Raw genomic sequence first — 8322 nt, 5'->3', positions numbered from 1 at the left:
AAGGATCAAGCTTTTTACCAACTGCAAATACCCGCATTAACACCATGCAGCTACCTAGACCATCTCTGCTAATTGATTTACCACCCACAGAGGAACTTTTTAAGCTTTATGATGATTCTTATTTTGTCTTTATTAAAGTTATAATATACTGAACAGCAACAAAGGGTAACAAGAGGATCAACACTAATATTGTAGCCATACTAATTTAGGATGCAAAATAATTATGTATCCACACTAATGACCATGTTGACCTCTATCATATCGGTGCTTCTGGTCATATATAAAACTCGTGCCAAGGGCATATCTTGAATATAGGAGCACTAAATGTGTTGTACTTATCTGCTTAATACTGAATGATGGGTGTATAAATAAGCAAACAATATCAATATAAATGAAGGAATTTTCTTTCACCTAAAAAATGATTTCCAGAGGAACATGTTTCCCAATATAAGCTCATGTGTGACTTTTTGTTTCAGCTGTTTGTTTTTTGTTGTACAAAATCATGGATACCTCTTCCTTTTTCAATGAGTCAGTTATATGTACATTTTTATCAGTAATGTGTAATATTAAACATACATATGTGTTCACCAAACCAGCTTTTATTACAGGTGTTTTATAAATAGACATTTGGTTCATTATATACAAAGTAACTAAGATAATAATTACAATCAGTATTAGTGATATTTATTCTAGTTGTATCTTTCTAAAATTTCTAAACACCTTAGAAAATCATCTATTCCAAATTTATTGCCATTCCTGATCAATTCTTGGGCAATAATATCTCTACACTGTTCGTTTATCAAGTATGCAAGAGATGCAAAAATGGGTCGTTTTCCATCTTCAACGTCATTTTGATCAACAAATCCTTCAACTCCATAATTTTGAAGATTTGCTGCACCATCCAGCCCAACTGGTTTCTACAGTTGCCCAGATGTCCACAAATTCAACGGTGAAGATCTTGTGGTACGAAGTCTATGGTCAGCCCAAGTGTCTCGCCAAAATTCTAGTTTTTGTTAATTTAGTGGACCAAGAAGGCCCTGATCTCCCATGTGGTGAAATATGTCGTAAAAAAAACTTAAGACTCCATCATATACATCTCGCCATAGTCTCTCAATCCTCTGGTTGTGTGTGCTCTTCCCTGTGATCATACAATCGAGGCCCTTTTTAGACAACATGAAATCTGCCGCGGATACATTTTCCATCCCTTTATCAGATCGAACTCGATTCGGAATGCCGAATTTGTCTACTCCGGATAAAAAGCATTGTAATAGAATTTCAAAATATTGTTATCAGTGCATTTTAAAAACGTAATCAATCGACTAAAACCATCGATCCCTCCCACAATAACAAATCGCCAGCGGACAAGTTTATGATTTGTATCAATGTGCTAAAGGTGGTTTGGTCCCATAACCTTGTAGACCCGCCTGTGAAGTCTCCCAGTTTGTCTTTCACGAACGCCACGACTGTCTATTCGATGGACGCTTTCTTTTAATCTCCACATCGGTACTGTAATTCTTTTTATAATTAGCATCTGTTTCAAGAGGTTTTCTCCACACAAGGGAAAATCTTTCAAAATTTTGAAAGTTCTTCATCAAGTTCATTGTCACTTATCTGTGAAAAATTCCTTTTGCTTAATCCAAATGCTGCCATCCTCCGGTATATAGTGCTTTGGGATACCGTTAGGAGTTTGGAAATGTAAGATACTTCACAGCCATTTTCAAGGAAATTTTCCAGAATTTCCGCAGCATATAATGATAAACCCACAGCACATAATGACGGAACCACAGCATATAATAACAAAACCACATGCATTCATATCAGTCATTCTAAACAGATCTGATAGAAATTTTAAAATGACGTTTGCAAGCAATGACTGCGTTATTGGTATATATTATATGATTCATAAATGTATGATACGGAATTTTAATCTTGAAGGGTATAGTGATTTGAACATAGTTACAATGAATGGTCAAACCATATTTCATGAAATATTTAAGTAGGAACTATAAAAATAAAGTACTTTTAAAACGCTAGCGTTAGCGTTTGGTTTATATTGATGAATAATATTATTGGCCTGCGTTATCACATAAAAGAAAAAAATCAAATTCAATATATTTTAGTCTTAATCTTGAATTTGTTAGACCATATTCAGTTTCATATAACCACACCCTTCATGCAACGGTATACTAGGTCGGGGGGCAAGCGATAATAGAGTTTTAAAATTTATCGCAAACGTTTATCCTATCAAAATCACATCTACATATGTTGTATAATGTCAGTATCATGTTTTATTTTTCACATCATGAATGAAATGATTGGATCATCAGTTTGTAGGAGGGCAATCTACTTCATATAGCAATAACATAGTCATTTTAAGTAATTGTTTTTACTCTATGACTGTCAAGCCAACCATAGTAGGTAAGCCACTTATTATTTAGATATTTAAATAATGTATTAGTAATTTCTCAATATCTCAATAAGTGTTAACAAACAAGTATCAATTTAAATCCTATAAAACGTAAAATATTTTATAATTACTAAAAATCGTATCAGTTCATCAAAGTCACTGCAAACTTACATTTCACAGTTTAAACAGACAAACTTGAAAGGGATACAATATTGATTGCATTTAAACTAAAATGCACGAAACTGGATTCATCTATAGGCATTTTGTTTTTTAATGACTTCAACAGTACTGTTACATCATACTTATATTATATATTTGTGTATCAAATGAACAATTCTTAGCTTAAAGAAACTCATAATTCAGGCTTATTAAACCACACTTTTTATGTCATAAGAAAATCTATATGTAAAAGCTTTTTTGCCGCCACGTGTTTATGTCTGTGTCCACGGCAATGAACCTACTAAGTGGTTGGCCTTTGTCATACTTATCTTTTGTTATTGATATTAGTTGAATTATAGTCTAAAATGACACCTATCTAATTTTAAAGACTGTGCTGTCTATTAGGAATCTTTTGTTTATCAGGTTCTCATAGACATACTTCACATATTTTCATTAGAACAAAATATGTAACTGTAGAAAACCCAATGTTAAAAATAAAACAAAAAGTAAAATCACAAAAATACTGAACTAGGAAAACTCAAAACGGAAAGTCCATAATCAAATGGCAAAATCAAAAGCTCAAACACATCAGACGAATGAATAACAACTGCCATGTTCCTGACTTGGTACAGGCATTTTCTGATGAAGAAACTGGTGGATTGGACCTGGTTTTACAGCTAGCTTAACAAACAAATATGTAACAAAGATGCACTCAATGGCACACATATAGACCTAGCACATTAGCAAACATTAGCGACAAGAATACACAAATGTATAATAGTCCAATAACACAATGACGGATTGTATCAGTACGGAGGCACGTCATATATGTAACCAAAAATAATTAAAAGGCATAGACAAAGCAAATTGCAAAATGAAAGACAAGCATCAAACAAGTTTTACAATAGCACAAAAATGAAAGAAGAAAGAATACGAGGATATCATAAACAATAATGACAGAATGAAGAAGTACAACAAGTATCTTAATCACAATAAAAACAAACAAATATTTAACCAAAAAAAAAAACAAAAAAAAAAAACATGAAAAGGCATATATTAAATTTAACAACCTCATTCATTGCTTTCTTATTTTTGAATTTTATTTAATTTAATTATGTATGCTAAAAATTTAAATCACAAAAATACTGAACTTAGAGGAAAATCAATTCGGAAAGTCAATAATCACATGGCAAAATCAAATAACAAAACGCATCAAAAACGAATCCCCCATAAAGTATTGGGACCCACATTTTGTGTATTACACTTAACCCCCATTATTAAATACTTTTGATTACAGAAATGTTTCACACAGTCGCCACTATTTTGTTTACAATCATGGCCGGTAGTAATGCACAACAAGGTAAGTAAAAATATTTTAGTGTAAAAACAACTTCATTTATACTGACTATAAAGGCTTTATGTTATATTAACTCTATATATACATATATACCTATATTTTCTCTAACATATTTCGAGCTTAAATTTTATGAAAATTTGGTGTACATTTACCAAGGGTGTGTATATTATTATAATAATTAGTTTTCTTTTCAAATGACAGAATGTAAAAATTGGTTTATTCGCTCTTTGTTGGGGTTCGGGACACTTTTTTGACTTTCTAATCTTTAAATGTCTACTGCAATATATGCCAACCTACTGCGTTGCCACCAACTTTGTCTAGTATAGGCAGAAAACGCATTATTGCTTTCTTGTTAGTTATTTAATGTTTATTTTATGTGAAACTATGGGAAAAAAGATTAGAATATTCAGTATTGAAAAAGTAGAATATAGACCAAATTAGGAATTGACAACTGCTTGCACCGTAAAAAAATGTTAGCTCATGTAACCAAGGGTCACTTTGAGCTCATCGGAAAGTATTCTTTTTTCAGAATGTTTTTTTTTCTGTTCTTTTTCTAAAATAATATCTTCATTGCATTTTTCTTTGCTTTCATGACAAATTACACAAACTACAGCAGTTGGCTGAGTATCCCTGTGAATTTAGCACTGAATAATCAGGGAATTCAATTGTTAAACACAAAATGGCTCCAAATTGTAAGACACTATATGTATACTCATATTTGTCACTCCCTCCATTCTTTTGGAGGCTAAATTTCTCACACTTCATTCCAGTTGACTCACTTGTCAAATTGTTTGGCTTTATATATATTTTGATATGAGCGTCACTGATGAGTCTTATATAGACGGTACGCGCGTCTGGCGTACTAAATTATAATCCTGGTACCTTTGATAACTATTGTCAAACATTTTTCTTAATGTATTTTTAATTTATCTTACGATGATTTAAACTTCATCTTAGTTGTTCATATATTTAATAAACAAAACATTTTAATCTAATTATTCATATCTTTTAGTCACATATTCCCTCTGTATGACATATGCTAGTTACCGTCAAAAGTATTATGTTATTGTGTATTATTGCGTATTATTTGATGATTCAACATCTTGTTGTGTAGTTAAAAAAAAACAACGTGCAGTCAGACTATACGCAACTATTAACGACAAGTTATCGAAAGAAAGCAATGCATTTTGTTCGATAAGTTATATCTATGTTATTATAAATAAATAAAAAAAAAACCAATCAACTTATTAGTTATATGAAGTTGATTATACTAGTATATTAAAACAAAACACTTTATATTCGCAGAGTAGCTTTCGAAAAGAGTGTATTTTTTTTTCTTTCTTTCAGATCCTACTTGTTGAGGATCCATTATAAATAAGCTGAATGGCTTTCAATGGTAATCCTCAATTTAAACTATTCAATTTTCTTCTCCTTCAGGTGTTGGTATTGTGGATTTTTTGGACCCCTGTAGTATATCTGGGCTTTGGCTAAGCCGAAATGTAGCTACGTTGTGGATGTTGTGGATACATTGCAAGCATGATGCTTACCTTAAAACTACTGGAACACTTGCAGGGAAATGGTTCGACAAAACCGGGAAATCTTTTCAGTTAACTGGAAGATATACAAAGGTCGGTCGTGATGTATACCTTGGCTTTACAGCAGCTTATACCGATTCGGTAGCTACCCTCACTGGGTTTTATTTTGACAAAGATCGAAAGATAACTACTTTTTGGCTTATGTCTGTATTTGATCTTGAAAAATGGCAAAATACTGTAATTGGACAAGCCACGTTTAAGAAAATATTTTAGAAAACAAATCCTTAGTCTTTCTGTTTGTATAATACCAACAACATGTATTTAATAGTTTAAGTGAATATTTTGTTATATATGATTATATCAGATATATCTATGTACAATTCCACATGGAATGGTATGCTACATAATTTTCAATTTTCACATTTACAACCAAACTGCTGTACAGACAGTTATCATTATTTTAATGCATATTTCTTGAATAAAAACATACTTCATCAGGTCTCTTACATTAATGGGTACATAACTAAGGCATTTTCTGTTCTATCTAACACATGCGAGGCATTACGAACAAGACTTAGTGACTAATTTACACAACTAAGGCATTTTCTATCTAGCATTTGCGAGACACTACTGATAAGTAACGAATGTAGGGTAAACGCTAATAAGAAAAAATTTGATGAGCTTTTAGGTATCCATCGTTGTCAACAAATTCATGTTATGACATTATAACTTAAACAACCTCTGACGAGATTTTGCAAAAATTTAGAACTTCCACGTGAACATGGGGTGAATTGTAACTTGTTTTGAAAACTTACACCCTCCCACTTTATCTTGATCAGCTGAAAAACAAAATATACATAGAAAAATGAATTACAAAAAGCAGAGAAAAGTATTAACTCAACCGTCATTCTAGACAAATCAGAGTCGATTCAAGTAAACGGTACTTATAAAACCGTTTAAAAAATACTTGCATTCACTATGAAAATGTTTATAATGATTAAAGTATACGCAATTTGGCGATTTTACAGAGTTAGATTATATTTTGAATGCATTAAAAACTAATCGATCTGCATCTGAATATCGAATTTTATATATACATGTATGTACCATTTTTTCTCAAACAGATATAGTCATTTAAGAGTTAATAAAATGTGTCTATAAATGTAACGATGGTACGTAGAAAGTGCCGAAAATTATGCACTGTTTTATGATTACTGGAAACAATATAAAAGGTGTTTCAATAAAAGGTATTTTGTAATACTGTACACATGCTCGTTTAATGGTATGAAAGTATTTGAAGGTCATTGAATTCTTTCTTTTTTCAGAAGAAATCAATAAGTCTCGATTTGTATTACGAAAATAAATGTAATCAAAATGACACAATAATCCGAACGTCGAATAATGGTTTTTTTTCTTCATATGTACCACACCCATACTTAGGTTATTATACATCAAAGACGTATAAGGTGACTAAACAATTTCGATATAATTGAAAGGAAAATGTTGATATCATAACAATAAAAATCATTTGATCACAATACTGTCGAAGGATTTTCGAAAGATCGCAATTTTAAGACGAATATGCATATTTTGCGCCGTTTTTTACACACACTATATACGTTGTTAGATCTATTCCAAAATTTTATAACTGAATATACAATGTACCTCTTAAGGAGACTCGCGGGTACAAAAATTTCAGAAAAAAATTAAATATTTGATTTTTCATAAGAAATTTTATTTATTACACTATTAGCTATTACTTTATGATATGATACAAAAATCAACCAATAAAAAAACGATTCGGTTTGGCCCCAGATGACTTTTTTTTAATGTTTATTTCATTGAAATAGCTCCAAATTATCTCCCTTTGGTGCAAAAATTTTTTTGGCATCAAAATTGAAATTTATTTTTTACTCATCAGTGACCGATTTTTTTAATCATTGTTTTCAAATAAGCTATACACAAACTAAATAATTGTAAAATTTAAGCGATTTGTGAAATTAAGTTCTTCTCTTTATTTCAATATTTCCTCTTTTTCTTCTATTAGTTCAACAGAAAAAAGTACCTTTACAAAAATGTATACAAAAAAGGCAGATTGTGAGCGTAAATGATCGGTGACCCCTCTTTTTTTATTTTATTTTTCTATTAGGTATAAGATAAAGTTCATTTATAGAAAAAAATAACGAAATCTTACATTAAATGAAAAAAAAAAAAAAAATATTTAGACCCGCGAGCCCCTTAAGTATAAAAGCTACATATATTATTCTTTCGGAAACTTTTAAGAGATAACGAGAGATGAGTCTGATCACTTTCAATATAAATTGATTAGATAAAAATTACTTTGTCAATTCTACGATAAATGAAATTAATTATTTAAATTTATATCATTTCTGAAAGTATCTGATAAAACTAATGAGCACATTGATACGGTAATCATGATTACATTTGATTAGACTGAATCTAAAAAAAACAACATTTAAGTGATGTGAATGAATAAACGTTTGATATACATATGGCATATTTTAGAAAAGATTTTATTTAATATGTAATAAAATAATCACTTCATCTGTTAAATAAACCAAGCATAAAAGATTCACGACATATATACATTTCCAGTCTAAATACATACCAAAATAGTCCGTCATATCCTTTAATTGTGTCGTATAAAAGAAGTTTCTTAATCCTTTTTATTTTAGCTTGAACTTACAAGGACGTCTCATTCTTTGGGTTCAATTCTTCTGTGTGGTTTAAGTATTTGATTAAGTCTTTCCACTTTTCTGAGGAAAGACTTATTGTTTTTGTTCTGATTATTATTATTATTTTTTTTTCTTCCGCCGAATTTTGTTCTTGCGATAAATGTTTGT

At 30.7% G+C, this 8322-nt stretch overlaps 1 long non-coding RNA gene across 1 annotated transcript; it reads left to right on the top strand.

Moving 5' to 3' along the window:
- The first annotated feature begins 2272 nt into the window (after nt 1-2272).
- On the top strand, nt 2273-5957 carry LOC143069762 (uncharacterized). Its single transcript, XR_012976491.1, has 3 exons — nt 2273-2418; nt 3864-3926; nt 5361-5957. It is a non-coding gene; the product is annotated as an uncharacterized LOC143069762 (long non-coding RNA).
- Nucleotides 5958-8322: the final 2365 nt, after the last annotated feature.

Source organism: Mytilus galloprovincialis, chromosome 3 (genome assembly GCF_965363235.1).
Source record: "Mytilus galloprovincialis chromosome 3, xbMytGall1.hap1.1, whole genome shotgun sequence".
Lineage (NCBI taxonomy): Eukaryota > Metazoa > Mollusca > Bivalvia > Mytilida > Mytilidae > Mytilus > Mytilus galloprovincialis.
This window is presented reverse-complemented; position numbering and strand designations above follow the sequence as displayed.